Here is a 24,395-nt window from a genome sequence, read left to right as displayed (position 1 = left end):
GAGACAGAGTCCATAAGCTGCGCATTGTCTTTGGTTTGACCAGGTGCTTGGCAACAAAGCGCAACCGCCACGCTGCCAGAAGCGTGCATTTCTGCAAATATATCACATTCATCCAGTCCTGCAGCAAGATGAATAAAGCAGAGAAAGCACCGTTGTAACAATGAGAGGAGTCGTAAATGCTTCTGTCAGCTTGCCACACATTTTTGGGGTGAAAGCGGATGAATGCTATTGACTGTCTAACAGTAATCTCAATTGTACAGGTTCATTTTGTTTGCAACATAAAACTGCCTGCTATCATTCCTCACGGACTTAACCAAATACAGATGTTCACCAATAGCATTTTTATTACATAGCACCTAATAATCACACACACCCACATGCAAAAAACACATACAGAACAGTCTCTCACTTTTGTTTGGCTTCGGTACAGCAAACTCAGCAAATAAGATAAGAGCTCAAAATTCAATTACATAGCGCTAAACAAAATGATAATACAAATCCTGGTGAAAGGAACAGTGTGCGTTAGTTGTGCGTCTGAGTTGTCGTCAGGTAGTTTGTTTATTAGCACTGCAGGAGTTGAAATTTAAAAATGCTGACAAATTGACCTACGTGTTTAGGGGAATCACAAGCTTGGGTTTTTATTCACATAGTAACAATTACTGATTATGACATCATCACTACTTAATTTTTCCTAATGCAAGGGTGTAAATATTTGCTTTTTGCAAAATCTAGAAAAGACAAAACAGATAAAAACTACTTCTAAATACTACACTTGTGTGAGATCTTTTGAGTCTGACGGTAAAATGTCCTTCACGGCCCTGTCCCAAATGGCGCACTTCATGTGGACTTTCGGTCTCGTGGCTTTAAATTGCGTGTGCTCGCTTAGTCTACGAGTCCGTAGGGTGGCCCATCTGTCATTTTTACGCTCTGAAGTGTGCTCATCAGCGCACCCTTTGCACCCTTTACCAACCCAAAAATCCTTGGAAAGAGCAATCGGACGATGGATGGGAGGAGTTCACACTGATGAGCAACTCTCTTCATATTCCCAATGTGACTCTCGAGTCTGTCCCAAAATACGACTCTGGTGCACACTTGTGGACTCGCATCAAGGGTCCCTAAGCAGTGGCGGTTCTAGGGAGGGGCCAGGGGGGCCAGTGCCCCTGTGACAACAAGCTTGGACCCCCTTGTGGTTCCCCTAAATGTGGGGTGTGAAATTATTTTTACAATTTTTTTTGTGATCGTTGTTTTTTACATCCGTAATTAGACAGTGACATAAACATGGTATTTGGCCTGTTAATGTCTTTAGTGCAGTGCAGAAAATGATATGACAAAAATAAGTCCTAAATTCTGGCCCCTCTAACAGTACAACTGGCCCCAGATTGGCCCCCCCTGTTGAAATGGTCTAGATCCGCCACTGTCCCTAAGGTCTGCACTACTTGATGTCATCTAAGTGTGGACTCAGAGGAAGTCCACAAACCTGGAGTGTGCCATTTGGGACAGGGCCAACATGTAAGTAACTTTTGCCTTTTTATTGCCATCTTTGTTCAAAACATAAAATTGCGGGTAACTCCCACCCTTACCAGATAAGACTAGATAAAATGTGGCCAACACCACTCTAAAACCAACCTGCTACACCAGCTTACCCAGTTAAACCATTCTGGGAGACAAGGCTGGTTTTAGCTGGTATTTTCAGTAGGGGAAGCATGGTTACTATAGTTAAACAAAGATTACCACAAAATATCCAAAAAACATGGTTAAAACATGGTTAACATGGTGGAAGAGCACTTGGTTTGCAGCACTTTGACCTCAGCGCGCAGTAATATCATCACTCTTGACTACTCCCCCTCTCGCTCAAACTTGTGTCAATAAAACTGCGCCCGATGTCCAAGTGCTGCAAATGAAGTGCTTTTTCGTCATCCAATATAGTTCTCATTTTTATCCGCTTTAAAAAAACTTGCAATGTTTTATTTCATGCCAGCATACTCGTGTAACTACTCATGTAACAGTCTTTAAATAGGGAAAACATGGAAGTGTTTGGTGGCTTCTAAATTCATCCCTGTTTGGATCCTAAGGAATGAATGGGGCTAGGCTAAATGCTAACACATTCGCAACGCGCTGTACAAAGATTAAGTGCACGCATTGAAAAAAGATAGGTATGTATTAATTTGTCTAAGTTGAGGTAAAATATTGAAAAATTGTGTTTTTTTCCTTTAATGCATATTGAGCTGCGGTGATTACGTGGATTACATGTGTTTGGCTCAAGTCATTCCCTTACTTCCTAAATAAGTTTATACCAAAAATTAAAATGACAATGAAAGACATTAATTCAAGGTCAATGTCTCAAAGTCAATGTTCTCCTGAAAACCACTTAACGGCTCAAAAGTTAATGCACTACTGTTGCGCCCCTACACTTCTGAATGTACTGTAATACAAATCTGACTATAATGCGACGTGCAATTAGAGCTTTGGTGCATTGCGATGCAGATAAGGACAAAGAGAGTGAACTGATTCTGCATCCATGGCATCGGGTCAAAAAAGCCTCAGCGTCTAAAAGGAAGGTTATAAATACGCGGTGCACTCAGAGAGTCAGCTGTGCACAAAATACCCTTCTGTTCTTCCTGTCACCTCCTGGTACCTTCACGCTATGTGGACATATCGGAACAGGGAGGGGAGAGATGGTGGATGAGAGGCAATGGGGGTGAGGGATAAATTAACCAAACCACTTAGGTGATTTCAACTAAAATTAGCTGTAGCGCCTGTAGGCTCCATCAATTCTCAACTTCCTTAAACTCTGACAAGCAAGAGGGCAACTTTCGCTGAGCATCGCGGTGAAGTTTTTTTTTCGGTTTTTCGCAGCTCCTCTCATTCGTGGATGATTCTGTCCTCTGTGATAAACATCTGATTTCTTTCATATCCACATCTACATTGTAAAAAATTCGATGTTACGCGCCTGAACCGAAGTGAACTTCCGGTCTGTATTTATTTTTTGTTCTGGCTAGTGGCTAAACTGACCTCTGAAACAAATACCTTGGTGAAAATAAAATGTTTTGGTTTGCTAAAGACGAGAGGAGACATCGAGCATGGATCACAACTGTGCGGAGAGGTTTGGCAGCCAGGCAAGAATTCAAGGACCTGTAGCTAACATTGTATACATTAAATGTGCACAGTAACGTTAGCTCAGTGTAATATTTGATATGCGTTAGATATGATATATGAATGAAAATCACTTTTCATTAATTCCCAGTGTTATCAAAAGTTAACTAGTGTAATATGACTCTATTGTTATTGATTCTATGTGGAAGTTAACCGTACGACTTGCGTTTAGTCCACAAAAGCCGTTTGTTTATGTTGTTGCTGCTGAAGCTGTCTATAGTTGCCTTGACTTCTTGACAAAGTAAAGTAGGACAATGAAAATGGCACCATAGGAAAGTTTATACATAAATCTTTACTTTGAGACTAAAGATGACTACCTAGTTAATTGGTCTTTTATTGTCTTGACCAGGGCCGGGTTTCCCAAAAGCATCGTAAGGCTAAGTAGATCGTAAAAACGATCGTACGAATCATCTTAGAATTACGGGCTGTTTCCCAAAAGCTTCGTAACTTAAGTTGCACTTGAAAATCATCGTAGATCTACGAGTGGTCTGGAGTAATCGTTCATTCATAAGTGCATCGTAAGACAACAGAGTTACAAGGTCACCTACAGGACAACCAGCAAATTGCACTCCTGCAATGACGATAATGTAATGTTTTTAATGTTTATTTATTTATTGGGTTTTTCTTTGTTTATTTTATATTAAATATATAATATAATATATTTACAATTCAAATGAGAAATCAAATTTAAATGACTAAACATAAATGAATAAAGAAGGAAAACGTATTTTGTACAAGTTGGTAAAAGTTTTTTGTATTTTGGTAAAAGTTGGTATAGCAAATTGATAAATGGTTCATACCGATAGCTGCTATAATTAATCTAAACATTGTTTTGAAGGGAAATGGCATCTAGTTAAAGAAACCAAATAAATATTTACGGTACAATGCAATAATCCATAATAATAAATAAACATATAGAATAAACAACAAATAATAATAATAATCTAAACTATAATAGAAACGCAGAAGGCATTTCGCCGTGGGACGAGTCCTAACTAAATACGGAAAAGAATATTTAATAAATTATTAAAACATTTAAAAAGTCATTGAACAATAATGAAAATATATTATTAAAAATATTAGTGCACATCTGCTGAAGATCATTAGCCTAAACAAGCTTCTGCTACAAATTTGAGTCATTCTATTGGTGACATTTCAGCACTTGACAAATGGATAGCGACTCGTAAGTAGCACTTAAAACCCAGCTGCGAGCGATTGTTTCACGTGCATCTCTGGGAAACGCACGTAAATGAACAACGAATGTTCGTTACGTAGCTTGTAGAAAGCGCTCTTAAGTGCTACGTTCAATCGTTATCGGGAAACCCGGCCCAGATCTACGCATCATACACACTGCAAAAAATATTTTTGTCTTGTTTTCAGTAAAAAATATCTAAAAATTCTTAGATTAAAATTTATTTTCTTAATGAGCAAAATGACCTAGGAAAATAAGTCTAGTTTTTAGACAAAAGATATAAAATTTAAGCGAATTTGTGCTTAAAACAAGCAAAAAAATAAAATAATCTGCCAATGGAATAAAAAAATAATTAAAAAATTAAACACTTAATTTTTCTTGAATTGTTTATGAAAAAAGGTAAACTTATTTCAAGAAAATGTTTCTTATTCCATTGGTAGATTTTTTTGCATGTTTTAAGCACTAATTAACTACACTGCAAAAAATTATTTTCAAGAAAAAAATTCTTAGTATTTTTGTCTTGTTTTCAGTAAAAATATCTAAAAATTCTTAAATCAAGATGTTTTTTCTTGATGAGAAAAACTACCCAAGAAAATAAGTCTAGTTTTTAGACCAAAAATATCAAATTCAAGTGATTTTGTGCATAAAACAAGCAAAAAATCTGCCAAATATTTTCTCGAACTTTTCTTGAATTTAGTGTTTAAGAAAAATGTTCAAGATTTTTTTGTTTACCCCATTGGCAGATTTTTTCTTGAAAATCATTTTTTGCAGTGCAAGTTTATATTTTTGTCTAAAAAACTAGTTTTATTTTCTTAGGTCATTTTGCTTATCAAGAAAAAGCATCTTAATTTAAGAATTTTTAGATATTTTTACTGAAAACAAGACAAAAAAATACTAAGTAAGAAAGTAATTTTTTGCTGTGCAGTTTTTATTTGGTGGCTTGTGAAAGTGTCTTTGCCTAACTTTCCAAGGAACAATTTGGTCAATAAATAAATGGAAAGTTACATTATTGGTATAAAAAAATGAAAAATGTATAATGATTTTGTTTGCTATATCACATTTTCCAGAAAAGAGACTAATCGCACAAAATGAATTATTTTGATGCAATTTTGTCCTAAAGCTGTATCTTGGAAACTAGAGCCAATTAACACACAGGACTTAATTTTTCTTTATGACTTATTTAATTGGTAAAATTTTCCTACTTTCATTTCCGAGGCATTCTCCTTGTAGACTAGTGCAATCTAGATTTTTGTATTGAGCATTATAATTATTTTCAGCAGTGATGCGTCAAAGGGGATGCCTTTAGATTTGCAAATATTACAATACAGCTAAAACCCAAGTAGTTGCAGCTGCAAGCACAATGCCCTTTAAAACCCCTAAAAAACCATCGTACATCATTTTCAAAACATTTGTAAATTCAACGAAGACAGTTAGTTGATGCACCATCCACAAAATAAACCATAAGGCTCGGCTACATTCCTAAGTTTCCCACAATCGGGCCACCTAGTGGGACGATGGATGGATATGTTTCTTTCGTCTCAAACATCCCAGATGTGCCGGTAAACTCTTGTCACGGCTCGTCTCTGAAAAACTCAATACGTCATATGATTAGGGATGACAAATGACTGTAAAGAGTTCTTCTCTTTCGCACCCTGAATCAAAGAGACGGTTGAGTGAAACCACTCACCAATATGTGACACTCTATCTGCCTCTCTCTCTCTCTCTCTCTCTCTCTCTCTCTCTCTCTCTCTCTGTCTCTCTCTCTCTTAGGTGTTCTGTCTGTATTTTGACTCACTCATAGCTGAAACCGCATGCTTCAACTCTTATCATCTACAGCATTAAAATGACTCAACACTGCTTGTTTACGGCCGGTCATTGGTGACCTCTTCAACAATTGGCGTCGTACCATCTGTGCCCTTGCGCAACTACATTTCTCATACTGACCTGGCACGCTGAATGAAACTCCGATCTGTAATGTATCAACTGTTATGTAATACAGCAACAATCCATCATGATTATATAATTTCAATGCATGCATTCTTTTAAGTTTGTGATTGGTCTAGATTGCACTCTGGGTAGTTACTTGCAATGCTGTGACCTGTGTCACTTGGACACCACTGTGACTTTCATTTTAACACCAATTGATGGGATGGAACAAAATAAACTTGAAATGTGTTCAACTATGTTTAACTTAGCATGCCGTGTAAAAAAAGCAGGTAGACTGAATGTGTCTGACTCATTACCACATGGACGCACTATATACAGTAAAATCTCGCTCCATAGCTACGAATTGCACAAGAATTCTGTAATTCACAATAATTTCATTGATAGGTTTGACCTTGCGGTGTACCACCAAGATCCAAAATAATCGGGTGGCATATGGGAGAAAATGTATGCCCACCTGGTTCCCACAGGCGCCCTTTCTCTCGTCCCATACCAAATGGCCGTTCCTAGTATCTATCTTAGCAGACAGGTGGCCAACCTGCCCTGAAAAATTAATTTCACATTTATTGTTAGTGTGTGTCAAGTCTCTCTCTGGACAGCTTGTACAACAGGGCCGTATCCCATATGGTGCCCTATGTAAACCAATTCATCACCAATTCCAGAAAGATAATTATAGTATTATTAATATTTAAGTACACTATACGGCTATGATGTTTTATTAGAAACGTCTACAGAAATGTGAGTCCACTTTCTGCAAAAATGATTATATCATCCAGTAAGCATACACACACTCATGTGCACAACAAATGCAAAAAATGTGACACATAATCAGACACACGTATGGGTATAAAAATATCTGACAGCATTTGTTTCCTGCCTGACTGCTTAACCAGACCTTAAACAGATACCCAGACGATCCGCTGTACTGCGCTCAAACCAGTCGAGCAGACAAAACTGACCTATTCCTTAATGGCTTTTAATGAAGACAATGTGAGCCCGCGTTTCCGCCGAGACCAAGAGCCGAATCGAGCCGGGCGAGAGCAGCCACGCAAATGAATCCTAATTCAAAAATTGTGAATTCTGAATAATTTAGTCTCCCGGTCTACCTTTCCCCCACGGACACTCATGTGCATTTGTCCAATTAATGGGAATAGCACTCAAATAAAATTCATGTTAAGTGTGACATTTTAATTGAAGATAAGGACGGCTTTGTGGGCTTGTTAAATGCTTTCGTACAAGAAGAACTCCTGCCAAAAACATAATAAAAAAACGTAGCATGAAATAATTTGATTTGGGAAATTAAATGTATTAAATGTGACAGGTTTGCGGAAAGAAGAAATAAACAAAACTTTGTAGCGCACGCGAAAGCCGGCGCTGAAGTAACTGAACAAAAATTTATTTAATTAAGGAAATTGAGAGCTGATATTTACAATTAAATAGAAAATGTTTGGTTAGTTTATGCTGCTTTGTACCATAAATAAAAATAGCCTATAAATGCCTGTTCACACTAAAAGTGACAACTATAAGATAAAAATATTGATATTGATCTATATTAGCATCCATGCTAATGGACGCTAAAACGTTATGTTTATTCTAGCTTGCTAGCTGCAGTTTTTTATTAAATGTGCAAGTCATTCGAGCTCATTATCGAATAAAAAATTCGGAAAGTGATCATGAGGATATCGTTCCTCTGTATCTTTATCATTTAACTAAAAGGTGCACTCAGGAAGTTTTAGTGGCATCTAGCTGTGAGTTTGAATTGCAACAAAGACTCAGTCCAAGGGTCACTCGTCCTTTTCGAAACGCAAGCCGCCACAAGACTAGCACGTCATCTTCTGAGACAACGTAGTGACAAAACACGCTCTATAGTACGGTTTGTCAATTTAGGGCTACTGTAGAAACATGGCGTGACTTCCATGTAAGGGGACCTGCGATGTATGTAGATAAAAATGGTTCATTATAAGGTAATAAAAACATATCTGTTTATTATGTAAGACCTTTACACATATGAATATTAAATTCAATTTCTGTCAAAAGATCCTTGTAAAATTTTACACAGTGCATGTTTAAAGTTTATGATTTTTAAAATTGGACCTTTTATAGTTACTGATTATCGGTATAGGGGATTATCATGCTGATACATAATTCTGCTTTTAGCGATCTTTGTGTACTTCCACTTCCGGTGGATTGTAATGCCAGTTCTGCCGGTCCAGATTGAACAGAAAAGTTTTTGAGAAAGGTACGTAAAGGAACGATGATGTTGTAAAAATGTAGTAAAGTAAAATTACAGATAATTTGTTGAAAAATGTAAGTCAAAAGTATGCAATATAGATTCTCCTTAAATATTAGTCTATTTTCTTAAAAAAAAAAATCCAGATAATTTACTCACCTCCATGTCATCCAAAATGTTGATGTCTTTCTTTGTTCAGTTGAAAAGAAATTATCTTTTTTTATGAAAAAACGTTCCAAGATTTTTCTCATTTTAATGGACTTTAATGGACCCCAACATGTAACAGTTTTAATGCAGTTTAAAATTGCAGTTTCAAAGGACTCTAGACAATCCCAAACAAGGCATAAGGGTCTTATCTAGCGAAACGATTGTCATTTTTGCCAAGAAAAATAAAAAATATGCACTTTTAAACCACAACTTCTTGTCTTACTCCATTCCTGTGACACCCCAGCGCGACCTCACATAATTGCGTAATGACGTGGAAAGGTCACGTGTTACTTATATGAAACACACATTTGTGGACCATTTTAAACAATAAACTGACAAAAAACATTAATTAGTATCATTCCACATACAACAACGTCAGAACGGTCTTCTTTCTCCACACTTGTAAACACTGGGGCGTAGTTTCACATACGTCATTCGTGACCTCTTGACGTGATGACGTATTACGTGAGGTTGCGCTGGCGGGTCACAGAACCGGAGATAGACAAGAAGTTTAAAAGGTTTAAAAGTGCTTTTTTTGCCAAAAATGACAATCGTTTCGCTAGATAAGACCCTTATGCCTCATTTGAGATCATTTGAAACTGCAATTTTAAACTGCATTAAAACTAATAAGTGTTGGGGTCCATTAAAGTCCATTAAAATAAGAAAAATCCTGGATAGTTTTCCTAAAAAAACATCATTTCTTCTCGACTGAAAAAAGAAAGACATCAACATTTTGGATGACATAGTGGTGAGTAAATTATCTGGATTTTTTTTAAGAAAATTGACTAATCCTTTAAGGAAAATGTACCTAAATACAATAACAAATTCCACCACTGCCTAACAAGATGTTAGATACCTAACCTAACTGCAACAAAGTTGACAAGTCCCGCCCACAAAACCCGGAAGTGTGATATTACCCTATTAAATTCATTAGCAAAATTTCATACAGCTACATTAGATTTCAAAATCAGTTACATTAAAAGTCAACATGTAATGCTGACTTAACCCTATAATTGATAGAAAATCAAAAGTTTTATTTATTATTTCATGTTGACTTTCAATCAAACACAACATGACCCAGACAAAAAAAAGTTAAATGTATATAAATCCATTCAGGTATAGAGTCAGCTCTTTGAATTGGCAAGTTCTTAAAAGCGGCATACAACCATTTCTCAGCTCTACCTGTGATGTTAGATCCTCTCTGGACATCTCTGCGCTCTTAAACCGAGCTGAACACCTGTTATTTGCCAGCAACAACCACCAGACAGCCTGCCAGACGTATGGTCAACCTAAATTAAAACCTTTTGAATCCACTGCTGTTTGACATAAGAAAACTCGCTGCCACCCTTTTACTAATTATACAGCCATCCACATCTGTTTGTTCGGCCTCAAAGACGCACCGCTACGCAAGAAAGCCGACCATCTCGGCGTCGAGTTCTAACCACGAGCAAAACTAACAATAGTACAGACTCATTCTAGATTTATATAACCAAGTTTTGCTAGAACAATAAAAGCGACTTTGTTTCTGCAGGAAGAGTTAACTTCAACTTGGTATGAAAATAGATGCGTTTTCTTTATGACCTCCACTCTTTGCAGCTCGAATTCTGTGCAAATATATGCAGACAAATGTTCACATCTCTAAGGGGAGCATTCTCCGGGAATATCACAGCGTTCCTTACCTCACATTATATATCTATTGTTTGCGTCTGACAAGGTGCTCCACTGAATCGGTCGGGCTGTTATATCAAATTCAGTGTAATAACCTTCGGCCTACTTTCAGAAGGAAAAAACGGAGCGGGGAAGTCGGAAGAAGTTGGGATGAATAAGAGAGGAGACTTCCAAGGACACACTTGACTTCCTAATGGAGTGGCGATGTTGGCCCGGAATGAGGTGAAGAGGACAACCAGCCGCAAAGCTCCCGTCTGACATGTGCAAAGACACGGGGAGTTCGAAGGTCAAGAGCATCCCATGTTTGCTAGCCATTAGCTCAGAAGAATTTTGAATTTTTGGGAGGAGAGCAACGCATCTGTAAATTAACAGGGGTTCACCAGCACCAATAAAATCATTTATATAACCAATATTTTAGCTAGTTGGGACAAAGCAGTGGTTTTACACAAATTAACCATTACATTAAACTTGACAAAATGGGTCATTTGATTGTTATGATGGTTAGTTTTGTCATAAGAAAAATGCTGTACATTATTAAAAGCACGTTTAAACATCCACGCTGTTGTTTTTGGCGAGTGTTTCAGGGTTAGCACTCACAGGAGATTTATGACACTTTAGAAATATATCGCTTGTCAAGTGGAGGCACTTTTAACAGAAAATGCTTATTTTCCCCATTAGACCTCTCCAGCACACTTCAGAGGCGCACACACTCGCACATCAATGGACTACATCAAAAAGCACCTCACAGTAAAGAAGTGGCAAACGCTGAGGCACACAGAAATGTAACAAACACAGACCTGAGTGGATTGAGCTTTAAATACTGAAGTCGTTCATACAGTTTGTATACAGCAATTCAGCATGGGGCGGCCCAGTGGGTAGCACTGTTGCCTCACAGCAAGAAGGTCCCCGTTTCGAGCCCCGGTCCTGGCCTTTCTGTGTGGAGTTTGCATGTTTGCATTACTCCGGGTACTCCGGTTTGCTTCCACAGGCCAAAAACATGTAGGTTAGGTGAACTGGAGATACATTTCACCTAATTGTCCCTCCCCCAACCTGTGTATATGGATCAACTTGTGTAGATCAACTTGTGTATGGATTAACCAGTTTTCCCATGAATAGAGATATAGATGCTGGAATGGCGTGCAGAATAAATAAATAAATAAAATATTTAGAAATAATACATAATTCTTTTTATTCTACAATAATAATTTAGAAAAACTGCTTGAAACTGTATTAAATATGAGTGTGTTAAATGCAAAGCCATACACTTTATTACAAGCACAGACCGAATTGTTTTTCAATCAATAAAAAAAAACAAAATAAACCAACGTTGGTTCGACAAATCGGTTGAAAAGGCTGAAATGTGTTAAGTGAATACTAATACTGTAGTAATATATAACTAATACATTATTAATATACAATAAAGTCTTTATAAGAAGTTGCGTCACTGCTCCGCCATATTTGCAACGCCTCCAGGTCTTGCCGAAGCAAGACTTGTCAGATACTGCGCATGCACAAATTACCTCCCCTAGATGATGTCATTCTTTTATATTGACGATTGGCTCTTTTTACTCAAAGGCGGGACTACTGGATAGTTGCAATTTCCCCCATTAATATAAATACGACTGATGCATCGTGTTAAAGAGCACCTATTTCATTGCTAAAAAACAACGTTATTTTGTGCATTTGCTATAATACAATGTGTTTGTGTGGTTTATAGTTAAAAAACACATTATTTTACACATATCGTACATTTTTGTTGCTCCAGATATCCTGCCTTCCTCAAACGCATTGATTTTGTACAAAACTCATCGATCTGAAAAGAGCTGTGTCCCTGATTGGTCAGCTAATCTGTACGTTGTGATTGGCCTGAATACCTCTGACGTCAGGTGGAAATGTAACGCTCCTTACCATGTTTGAAAGATTCGCTCACAATGCAATGCTGACAGGAGTTAACTTACAAGCTGTTAGTCAAAGCGAGAGGAATTATGATAATGTCTTGTCGACGTCATCCGGACAAGGAAGTAAACTGTTAATCCGTGTGTTTGTTGTAGTCCAAGAAAAGAGATTTACATTGGAAACAATAACTCGCGTCATGGTTTACCTTGGGGTTTGTACCTTTTGCATAAATCGTTAACATGTACTAATACACACTTACACACCAAAGGAAATGTAAAATCGTAAATCGGACATTAGGTGCCCTTTAATATTAAATATCTTTGCATATAACTAATATACATGAGGTCATGGGATAACTACTGTATCATAATATTTAACAATTATTCAATTTTTTGTGATTTACTGTTTTTTACATAAAATCATCATAATCAACATATCGTAAAAAACCTGTGAAAATATAACTTTGATATCTTTAAAAAAACAATGAAACTAAAGTAGTGATAGCCTTATTTTCCGCATCGTGACGTATATACGAGTCAAATGGCTTCTGAAATGATAACAAAGGTAGGGCGGGACTTGAATTTGTCCATCGAGAACTGATTGGAAGTTGGGTCATGTTTATAAACGGCTAATCAATGTGATGTTTTCCCGGGCCCCGCCCCCGAGTCATTCCTTTTGAACGGCGCCGCACCAGCGCTTGCCGTATTTTTACGTTCAGCGCTAAGCGCCCAGACTTGTAAAGTGTTAAATTTTGGTTGAAATGTTTATCTCGTCAATGTCACTTTTCACTCAACCATCAAATCACAGTGGAGGAGGGGCGGAACAAATATCACAACAACCAACCAACACATCTTACAATGACTGATAAACAAAACAAAAGTATCATAGTAACCAAAGATCCCAGCTGAAAAACGCTGGCAAGCACACACAGGTGGCATCGCCCTGGCGTCTTAGTTGCGTTTAAATGCTTTGGTGTACACGCCCCCTAAAGAGAGGCCGTTTTGAGGAGGGGAGGAGATTAGCATTTTGATTAAAGATTATGAGTGCACATTATTATTTTTTTAAAGAATGAAGCTCACAGATATTTTTTTTTTTTTAAATAGTCCAAAAAAATTTAAGTTTTTAATTTCAATTTCATTTTGACTTTAATATTGACTTACTAAGATCATGTCAATGTGAAATCAATGACTGAAATCAAACTTAGATTATAAGACTTTAGCCTAGATTTCTGTCAATCACACATAGCAAACTGTGACGGAGACCTTAATCCTGTTTTTACAAATGTTTTAAATAAAACTGATTTATGGTTGTTAATACAATACTTTCTCTCTCACCGTATCCATAAATAAAGAAAACTTCTCCATATGCCTCCATCAAAACATCCACTCAAGAGCTTTATTGGTAAACCATCAACTTTCAGTCGAGAGTAAAACAAATGACAGACGTTCGGGCCCCTGGCGTGACAGTGCGGGCATCACAGCAAAGATTTGGAATTCGACAAAACCCCAGCCAAGCCGGAGCTGGATGGACGTAAAAGATGCTCGTCCTCAAAGAGCGCATCGTTTTTCAAAAGTCTCCTGCTATTACTGCCTCTTCATCAAGACACACAGGGGCCGTTTACCCCCGGCGGGCCGGCCAGCCCGCGTCCCTGCAAGGAGATGCTGCGAGGGGGAGATGAAGATCGGACCCAATGGGTCCTCCGTGCCGGGTCCGTGCCGCACGGCTGAGCCCCCCACCAAATCCCAGCCCAACTGTCACTGCTGGCACAGGCGTCCGCCCCTTCGAGCACATAATCTGTGCTCGCATGGCTGTTAAACCCCACTGCCATCAAACACCCCGTCTACAGTTTACACACACATGACTACAGCGCATTGTCTTTGTGCTACGTGCTTCTGTCATCAGATATGAAAAGAAACAAAAGTGACTTCCACAGTGGTGAAATCTTGGTGGTTGGCTCGCCGTACAATTCATATTGCATTAAGAAGCAATGATTTTGTAAAAGGAATGATAGCATTGGCTTTACAAAGCATTTGTATGTCATCACAAATAAGACCACACCCATGCAGGCACGAGGGGAGTTTAAAACCAGAAAGCACATCAACTCTTCTATTGTTTTATAGACATTTCACCACCACAGTTTTTACGCTGCTTTTAGTAAGGTGCCACCGCATCAATCTCTGAGACTTTCTGCCTCCATCCTTCTCCTCGTATGTCCCGATGACAGAGTTAACGTCCAACGTGTCCAGGTGAGATTGCGGCGCGTGTCACAGAGCGAAAAATGTCCATGGTCGCCATGCTCAGCCGTCTCCTTTAATTGGGTAAAACAAAGTAATTTGAGCGCAGCGCAGGGGGGCATGAGGGGCTAAATGACAGGACAGAAGGTCAACGCTTCTCTCTTACTCTACCAAGCGACATCCACCAACACACCCAGCATGGTTTTGAGTTAATATTGAGATCTATTATCCAACAGCCCTCTGCCATCTGCCCCGCACGTGTGCGCCGGCACAGGCAATCAACTGTACGTGCTGGGGGAAACAGGGCTCTGGTGTATTTTTCTGCTACTGTATGCATGCAATGCATTATGGGTGTTATTGTCTTGTCATGTGGTAAAATTTTGGTGTGACAGCAATGATCTCGAACTCTGTGTTTTTGCTTAAGTCCGCTATAATAACTAAGCATGTATGGGAGAGGGTCAGGCCAGTTGCTTGCCCACTTATGTTTAATTTATACAGTCAAAACTCAACATGCGATTGGTCAGATGCACAAAAAAGCAAGTGCCATTCAGGCAAGATGCATTTTCACAAACACGTGAAGACCCACACACAGAAACAAGCTATTTGAAAGCCAATTTCGTTGTTTTCAAGGAAGCTTTTTAAGAGCATTAAGCAAAGGGTCAGGTAAAACGGCTTCAGATCCTTTAGGAAGGTCAGGCTGGTACATTGTCAAAGTATGAAGATTACACTGCTGAGAGATAACCAAAGCAATGCCTCAGGTAACTACACACACACACAAACACACACATACACACTTTTGTTTCAACACAGAGTTATTTCCACATTCCTCTGGCCACTGGCCCGCTCTGATGTCTCAACAAAGCAGCTGTGGTTTTCAATGAAAGGAAGAAATAACAGAGAAAGAAAAATGTTTGTGGGAGTTACTTCAAACACCTTAATACTTCATATACCACCTCCGCCGATGTGTACATCAAAGCTTGACATTTCCTTTTCAAAACAACAAAAAAATGACTTGTAAATGCAAGATAAGCTCCTACTTCAATTACAAACGTCTTTTTGATTGTCACTTATTACCTAAGCTGTTTCAGTCTTACACTAACTACACATGACATGCGATTAGCGGTGCTTGCTAAAGCAAACATCAGCATTACTATGGTTACATGAGACATAAATGATAGCTTATTGTAGCTTATTGTCAAGAGTTGCACTATCACTTTAATGTAAGCGAACAAACCTAAGGTTAAATTCAAGGGACATAAGCCATATCATAGAAGCAATCATCAAACAAACCATAAACTGCATAGCAACACCATAAAAACTACCATAATAACTTGAGGAATTGCATAGCAACACCTTTAAAACCACCGAAAACTTTTGAGAAATTGCCTAGCAAAACCCCACAAAAAACCATGTAAAAACTCAAGCAATATAGCAACATCCCAAAAACCACCCAAAACAGTCAAGAAACTGCCTAGTAACACCCTTAATACTCGGGCAACTAATAGAAACACCATAAAAAATACTTGAAACACTCAAGCAACTGCCTAGCAACACCTTTAAAAACATCCAAAAAACTCTAACAACTGCACAGCAACACCCTTAAAACCATCGAAAAACACTTAAGCAACTGCACAGCAACACCATAAAAAAACCACTCAAAAAACTTTGACAACTGCATAGAAACACCCTAAAGACCACAGAAACACTCTAACAACTGCATAGCAACACCCTAAAAACAATTGAAATGCTAAAAACTGCATAGCAACACTCTAAAAACCATCCGAAACACTCATAAGAACTGCACAGCAAAACCCTAAAAAATGACCCCAAATACTAGAGCAACTGAAAGCAACACCCTAAAAACCATCCGAAACACTCTTAAGAACTATAGCAAAACCCTAAAAACCACCTAAAGTACTTGAGCAACTGCAAAGCTACACCGTAAAAACAACAGAAATACTACAGCAACTTCAAAGCTACACCCTAAAAACCACCCAAAACACTCATAAGAACTGCACAGCAAAACCCTAAAAACGACCCCAAATACTAGAGCAACTGAAAGCAACACCCTAAAAACCATCCGAAACACTCTTAAGAACTATAGCAAAACCCTAAAAACCACCTAAAGTACTTGAGCAACTGCAAAGCTACACCGTAAAAACAACAGAAATACTACAGCAACTGCAAAGCTACACCCTAAAAACCACCCAAAACACTCTAACAACTGCATAGCAACACTGTAAAAACCACTAAAAACATTAACAACTGCATAGCAACACCCTTAATAACACCAAAATACTCTAACAACTGTACAGCAACACCTTTAAAACCACACAAAACACTCTAACAACTACATAACAACACTGTAAAAACACACAAAACACTCTAACAACTACATAACATCACCATTAAAACCACCTGAAACACTCTGTACAGCAACACCCTAAAAACCACCCAAAACCATCTAACAACTGCATAGCAACACCCTAAAACACCCCAAATGCTCTAACAACTACATAGCAACACCCTAAAAATCACCCATAACACTCTGCATAGCAACACCCTAAAAACCACCCAAAACACTCTAAAAACTACATATCAACACCCTAAAAACACCCAAAACACTCTAACAACTACATAACAACACTGTAAAAACACACAAAACACTCAAACAACTGCATAGCAACACCCTAAAAACACCCAAAACACTCTGACAACTACATAGCAACACTGTAAAAACACACAAAACACTCTAACAACTGCATAGTAACACCCTAAAAACCACCCAAAACACTCTAAAAACTACATATCAACACCCTAAAAACACCCAAAACACTCTAACAACTACATAACAACACTGTAAAAACACACAAAACACTCTAACAACTGCATAGCACCACCCTAAAAACACCCAAAACACTCTGACAACTACACTGCAACACTGTAAAAACACACAAAACACACTAACACCTGCATAGCAACACCCTAAAAACACCCAAAACGCTCTAACAACTACATAGGAACACCCTAAAAACCACACAAAACACTCTAACAACTGCATAGCAACACCATTAAAACCACCTAAAACACTCTAAAAACTACATATCAACACCCTAAAAATCATCCCAAAACACTCTAACAACTACATAGCAACACCCTAAAAACACGCAAAACACTCTAACAACTGCATAGCAACACCCTAAAAACACCCAAAACACTAACAACTGCATAGCAACACACCAAAAACCACCCCAAATACTAGAGCAACTGCAAAGCAACACCCTAAAATCACCCGAAATACTCAAACAACTGCATAAAAATACATTAAAAACAACTCCAAATACTTCAGCAACTGCCTAGCAACACCCTAAAACAACCCGAAAAACTCTTAACACCTACCTAGCAACACCACAAAATATGCTAATATCTTTGGGGGACATCTACTGTGTACAAATATGGTTAGACCAGGTAAATGCCTCTTGCATTTTGTGCCCATTTCATATGTTGACAAATCTTAATAGTTTTCAGATACCAATAAGAGGACATTATGCTTCTTTTAACAAACTATACCATTTTAATCAATTAACAAAACATTTAACAAAATATCACAGATATCTCTCAAATGTTAGAAACATTAAGACTGGTCCTATCAGTTTGCACATGTCTATCAGTCTGCATGCTTCTGTGTTTTATATTCGTGCCGTCCATTCCCCTAATGCACTTTGCAGCTCTGTTACAAATGACGGCGCAGACTGTAGCGCATGTGGGTTTTCTCCCAGGTGCGAACAGCGCTCGGATCAGGAGATGTGCGATGCTCTGGGCTATGTTGGCACAACCTCCCTGGGAATAATCCTTTAATGTGTCCCATGAATTTGCACAGAGTGTTTCGGGGGTGTCGGCAGGGTATCGCTCACCTATAGCTCAGCGTGTACTGCGCTAGGCCCGAAGCCTTTAGGGCTCAATCAGGTATTATCTGTCTGTTTCAGGACACAGTCATCAATCTTTTCCCGTCCACTCCCTTTCCCACGTGGGATCAAATCACCAGCCTGGAGTACGTACAGAGGCATCGCATCCCAGCTGCCAGCTTTTGTGCTCTGACGGTACTTATTAGTCAATTCTTGGTTACTCCTGGTGTCGGTTTCCAGTCTGAGCCGTCTGTGCAAGAGGAATCGTTGAAGTTTAGTATAAAAAGAAAAGTAATACAGTTGGGTCGGATACCAAAAATATGCCCCTAGGCTGGGTATAGTAAGTCAAGTTATGTTTTTGGGCCATTTTTGGCTTTATTAGATAAACAGTATGACAGGAGAGGACAGGGTGGAAAGAGGGGTATGGGATCGGCAAAGGACCTTGAGCCGGAATTCGAAGTTGGAATGAAAGTGCGCTTGCACCATATGTCGGAGCACTGCCCACTACACCATCGGCTCATTGACATTTTTAGCATCTCTCATTTACCTTCACAGTAGCTTGCACCGCATCGACAGTCGTCCTGGTAATCGTGTTACGCTGTCTTATTCTTCAGTGCAGTTCCCACAAACCATAAACCCAAGAATTTAGCACCAAATGTCCAAATTAGTAAACTCTGTGTTGCGGAGATATCACAGGGGTACTGGAAACTGTGCCAAATAAGTATGCCACATAAAACAGGATAATCTGTGCCAAGCATGACTAGCGTCTGGTCAGGCGCAATATCATTTACATGCTCCATTCATGACTCATTAGCTTCATTGAAGTCGAAGTACATGTGTTCCAGTCTGCACCAATGACAACTAATTCTGTCTTTTTGACAGATTGAAGTAATGCATCTCTTGTGGATCTTTTTTATTTGTTTCCATCTCTCGTGCTTTTGAGTGACTGAGTGCACAACGGAGGGCCGATAAGAAGACGAAAGCGCGCGAGAATGACTGGGAACCGGCTCTGTTAATCTGACCCGTGAGTGATTGTTGAGGTTTTGAGAGGTACTTTGTCCAATTAGATCCGTGCAGCAAATTTCCACCCGGCCCTGACAAAGATGAAGTGGCTCCTTGAGAAGTCACAGTGGCTTTCAGCCAGGTAAGAGACAGAGCAAATCTGAGTCCAGCTAGCAATTAACAAACCTCGCCGGACCCCTCCCGACGCTCCCAGGGACCCCGCATGCAAATTGAAATATAATGAGAATTCTCTATATCAATTAAAACCGCAGATTGTGCGTTTCAGGAAAAGCAGACAAACTGCCACGCACACATGTCAGCGTCACGCCAAAGGGTCGATCGCCCTCACGAGGGAAGGAAGTCGCAAATGTACTCCTGCTGATGACCAATGACAGATGTGTCTAATAAATAGTCTGGCACGTAATCATTTCAACGCCACCCGTTTTCTTAAAGTGGGTCTGCGGGGCAGAGCACAGGTGTAATTTCGACCGTACCAATGTGAAAAGTCAAACAATCATTCAGCGTTCAAGCTTTCTCCCTAAGTGTGGGTCAAAACAACCTCATATTCAAATGATTTGCCAAACTAAACCAAGCCTGTTTGCAGAAGCCAAATGTCCTTACACAAGTATGTACCATTAAACACAATAAATGTAGACTTGAAATTGTGGCGTTTGGCTACAAAAAGCCATAGGAAGGTAAGGAAAGGCTTGCTATAGATTGTATATTGTTGTATAAAGATACTGTTTTATACCCAACAGTATAAAGTCTCATAATTTAATGATGACTAGAAGCATCAAAGTTTGATTTCAATTATTGATTACATACTTGTTTCAAAACCTTACTCAGTCAATATTAAAGATATCAATGTTATATTGATCTTTATGGGGAAATTAAAATGGCTGAACGAAAGCCGATGACCAGATAGCCAAATATGTAGATTCATATCAAGCTGAGTCAAATTTCTGTTCATACCAATGTAGCATGAAACCTTAACCAACCCACCCAACCGAAAGCCAACAGATGTGTCGCGGAAGTTAGCTGAAAACAATTTCCTCACGACCTCGGCACCACTGTGCTTCGACAAACTTTTTCTTCGTTAAAATGCAATCAATTCCAATACGTCTGCTAGACACGTGGCAAAAACTTCAATCTTTTAATATGAAATTAATGCAGTAATTATAATGGGGTCTTGGGAAGGAATAATTTCACATTTCAAAATCCTTGAACGTTAACTGATGGCTTCCATCTTCCTATTTCTGTATCTATTTCTGTCTGTCACATAAAAATAGGGTTTTAATAACCTGACACGGGGTTAATTATTGCATCGCGGCACTACATTAGGAAAATAAAGTGGTAAAACACTGATCGATAAGCCGGATAAACTTCGGCACGAAGATGGAGGGACGCGATTGGTTCGGCAAACGTGACAGCGAGAGAGCCCGGTTCTCAATCACTGCCGGGGTCCGGTGAGTACGACCATCTGACTGAGGATTAGGATCTTCATCACTGCTCCATCAATTCCTTCCCTTGGTCATCCATCCACAAGTTCAGATTAACTATTCATTGCATGAAAGAGAAATCTCATCTTCTGTTTATGACATCATGCGAGAAAGACTTGGTCACAAGTTAACAATCCAAAGTTTCCAAAAGTTCCTATCATATCTGACCCTGTTTGTAAAAACCTATCTAAAGTCATTTTTGTGATTTACAAATAATGGTCCTACATAAAGAACATTCTGTAAAAATGTAACATTGATAGTATCTCTAATATTAACTGAGATTACACAGACAGGGACACTAGCTAAAATTATTTGTAACATCATAAATTAAATGATTTGGATCACAATGCTTAATGTTTATGTTTAAATGGTGAACTATCACATAAAATGTAACATTCTAACATCATTTACTGTTCTGAACCTGTGTGCAATTTTGTATTTAACAGAATAAAGAAAAATATATTTTAATACATGATGGTAAGCACACAGTTGGCAGTATCCATTGACTTCCATAGTATTTGTTTATCCTGGAACACAATGGGTACCATCACCTGTATGCTTACCATCATAAGTAAATAATGACATCATTTTCATTTTTGGGTCAGATTTTAAGATGAAAACAGTAATCAATTTTTTTTTATATAGATTACTTAAAGGGGACAAATCATGAAAATCAGACTTTTTCCATGTTTAAATGCTACATTTGGGTCCCCAGTGCTTCTATCAACCTAAAAAATTTGTAAAAGATCAACCCATAACTTAGTTTTGATAAACCATTCTCTACAAGCATGTTAAAAATAGGTCATTGAAATTAGGCTCCCCGTGTGATGTCAGAAGGGGATAATACCCCCCCTTAATCTGCACTATCCAACCACGGCACTGCCATTTAGTGAAGAGATCAGCTCATTTGCATTTTAAAGGACACACCCAAACATGGCACTTTTTGCTCACACCTACAAAGTGACAATTTTAACATACTTCAATAAATTATCTATAGGGTATTTTGTGTTAGAACTTCACATATGAACTCTGGGGACACCAAAAATGTATTTTACATCTTCAAAAAGTCTTGTGAAATGTCCCCTGTAAAGGCGGTGTGCATGATCTCTGAAAGCCAATGTTGACATTTGAAATCACCTAAACAAACACGCCCCTACCCCAATAGAATCTGGACCTTCTTTTGATAGACCCGCCCCACACATACGCAACGCAGGCAACGATGCCGGTTAGTAGAGACGCCCCTTACTGCTGATTGGCTACAAGTGTGTTGTGGTAGTCAGCCCGACTTCCTTTCCAAAGTGTTTTCGAAAATCGTCCACCCCGCCTTTAAACATGTGAAATATTGTTATGTTTCAAAACTGTGGCATCGACTACTGAAGCTTTGGTTTTGCTACAACCAAATCTATACATTTAATAGTTAAAAAATTGAATAAAAGTTTTAAATAATTTCCTATCTAGCCAAAAGAATGATGGTAGAACCACACACCAAACCTCGACCTGAGAGACACAAGTTGAAGGTCAGAAGGACAAAACGTGGACCTTGTCCCCTCCCAAACACTGCAAGACATTTAAATAAGAATGGACTAATGGATTCATATCCAATGTGATTAATAGTTATGGGCATTGTTTAACCACTCTGGTCCACTGGCTCACTGTAATTGGTGAATAAAAAAATATAGAGAGAGTAGGACTCCAATATTAATAATTAGCTGGCTGAATCGGCACAGGAAGAACAAAGTCTGTCCGAGCCCGCGCGATTTTAATCAAAGACTCGAAATAGGAGCTGATTATAATCTGCATTGAGAGTCACAGGGGGTGTTTGAAGAAAACGGCAAGCCCGGATGCAAAGATAATTTGATTAAGAGCTTGCCGCACCTGAAGGGACAGATTTCGGTTTGATTTTCCCCTTTATTTACTGGATTAGTATCTGCTTTTTAATCATATATGAATAATCAAGTACATTGACTGACGCTAATTCAAAACACGCCTTATCTTTCTGATCAGCCCCATTTTTATTTGTTGGGGGACTCGAAATTGTTTTAATGAGCAGACGGTTAACTCAGTCATCTGAACGATGAGTCAAAATCAATTATACACAGAAATGGATGAATAAATGAAAATTACACGCAGGATACGAGAACTAAAAATTCAATTTGATGCAGGAGGGTGAAGAATAGATGCTCGCTTAACTCACGAGACCACAGGAGAGAAATACCACAGGAAGAAAATGAAGAGAAACGCATGTGAATTAAGCCAGACTTTGTGACTTTAACAACTCGTAATTCTGATACAAATAGACACGTACATAAACTGGAAACCGGAGGGAATCAAAAATGTCAAGTCGAGTTCAGGAAACGGCCGACTTTTTCATGTCTCTCCTGTGTCTCTGAACTTGCGTTTATGAGAATGGTAAACACATCTTGTGGGGGAACATTTTTAAGATGAAAAGCAGACAACATTACACAACCGCTGCCTCCAGTAGGAGAGTACGACGAACAAGTGGAAACAGAGACAATTACTTTTCTCGATAATGCTAAATGTAGGATAATTTTGAGTTCAGCTAAGACTAAACCCAGCCTCCGAAACACTAAAAAAAACTAAAAATATAGACTTTCTGTAACATTCTCAGCTTCCTCATTGTTACACAACTAATTTTGAGTTTTTTGTTGAAGTTAACACTGCCCGTCTCTGCTTATTCTAAAAAACCTCAAATGTATTTTGGGAACTTCTAGGTGGAAATCTTCACACTTTTTATGACAAGTAACTCTATACGAATGCATCGTTTTTCACAAGTAATACACACTTTGATGACAAGGTGAGATTGAGATTTTCTGTTAGCGTCATTCTGGATGTTTAAGTTTATGTACAACATGCTTGAGCTATAACAAAGCTGCATACAATAGCTGCTGTGCTTTACGTTTACTATCAAGACTTAGGGCCTAAAGGGCCGTTCACATTATAACTATAACAAAAAATTTAGTTTTAAAAATCGTTTTATATTAAAGACAAAAGCGGAGTTCACGCCATAACTATAACGATAAAGATACACCGAACAATATCGTTGGGATCACTTTCTGGGGTGTGTTTCCCAAAAGCATCGTTAGCCAACTATAGGTTCGTCGTTACTGACAAAGTTCAACGATTTGGTGTTTCCCGAAACCATTGTTCAAACGAACATTCGCAAGCTGCATCGCAAACTTCTGTGGTTTGAACGCCAGCTCTTCGCCTTTCGTTAGAAGCATCGTTCCTTGTTATTATAATATGTTGACTTACGTTGATCATGCGTTTGGACAAAATAAGCATAAAACATGTAGTACATTCTATATCCATCATTCTAAATATATAAAAAAATTATTTTACGTCTTTAAGTTTGTAAACAGAATTAAAGTGCTGCATTTAAAAACTACGCAGTCCTACAAGCTTTAAGACCATGGGGAATCCCTGGGAGGAGTGACGTAAGAGGGA

The 24,395-nt window shown here is 38.6% G+C and overlaps 1 protein-coding gene and 1 long non-coding RNA gene across 2 annotated transcripts in view; one reads left to right on the top strand and one right to left on the bottom strand.

Annotated features, from left to right (window-relative positions):
* Positions 1–10,768, top strand: part of LOC135781859 (uncharacterized) — a 63,355-nt gene extending 52,587 nt beyond the window's left edge. Inside the window, exon 3 of the long non-coding RNA XR_010545280.2 lies at positions 10,507–10,768. This is a non-coding gene — a long non-coding RNA (uncharacterized lncRNA). The remainder of the gene's footprint in view (positions 1–10,506) is intronic.
* Positions 1–24,395, bottom strand: part of roraa (RAR-related orphan receptor A, paralog a) — a 371,653-nt gene that overhangs the window by 335,012 nt on the left and 12,246 nt on the right. The window lies entirely within an intron of this gene.

Source organism: Paramisgurnus dabryanus, chromosome 23, assembly GCF_030506205.2.
Source record: "Paramisgurnus dabryanus chromosome 23, PD_genome_1.1, whole genome shotgun sequence".
Lineage (NCBI taxonomy): Eukaryota > Metazoa > Chordata > Actinopteri > Cypriniformes > Cobitidae > Paramisgurnus > Paramisgurnus dabryanus.
Note: the sequence above shows the minus strand (reverse complement) of the source record. Positions and strands in the feature narration are given on the sequence as shown.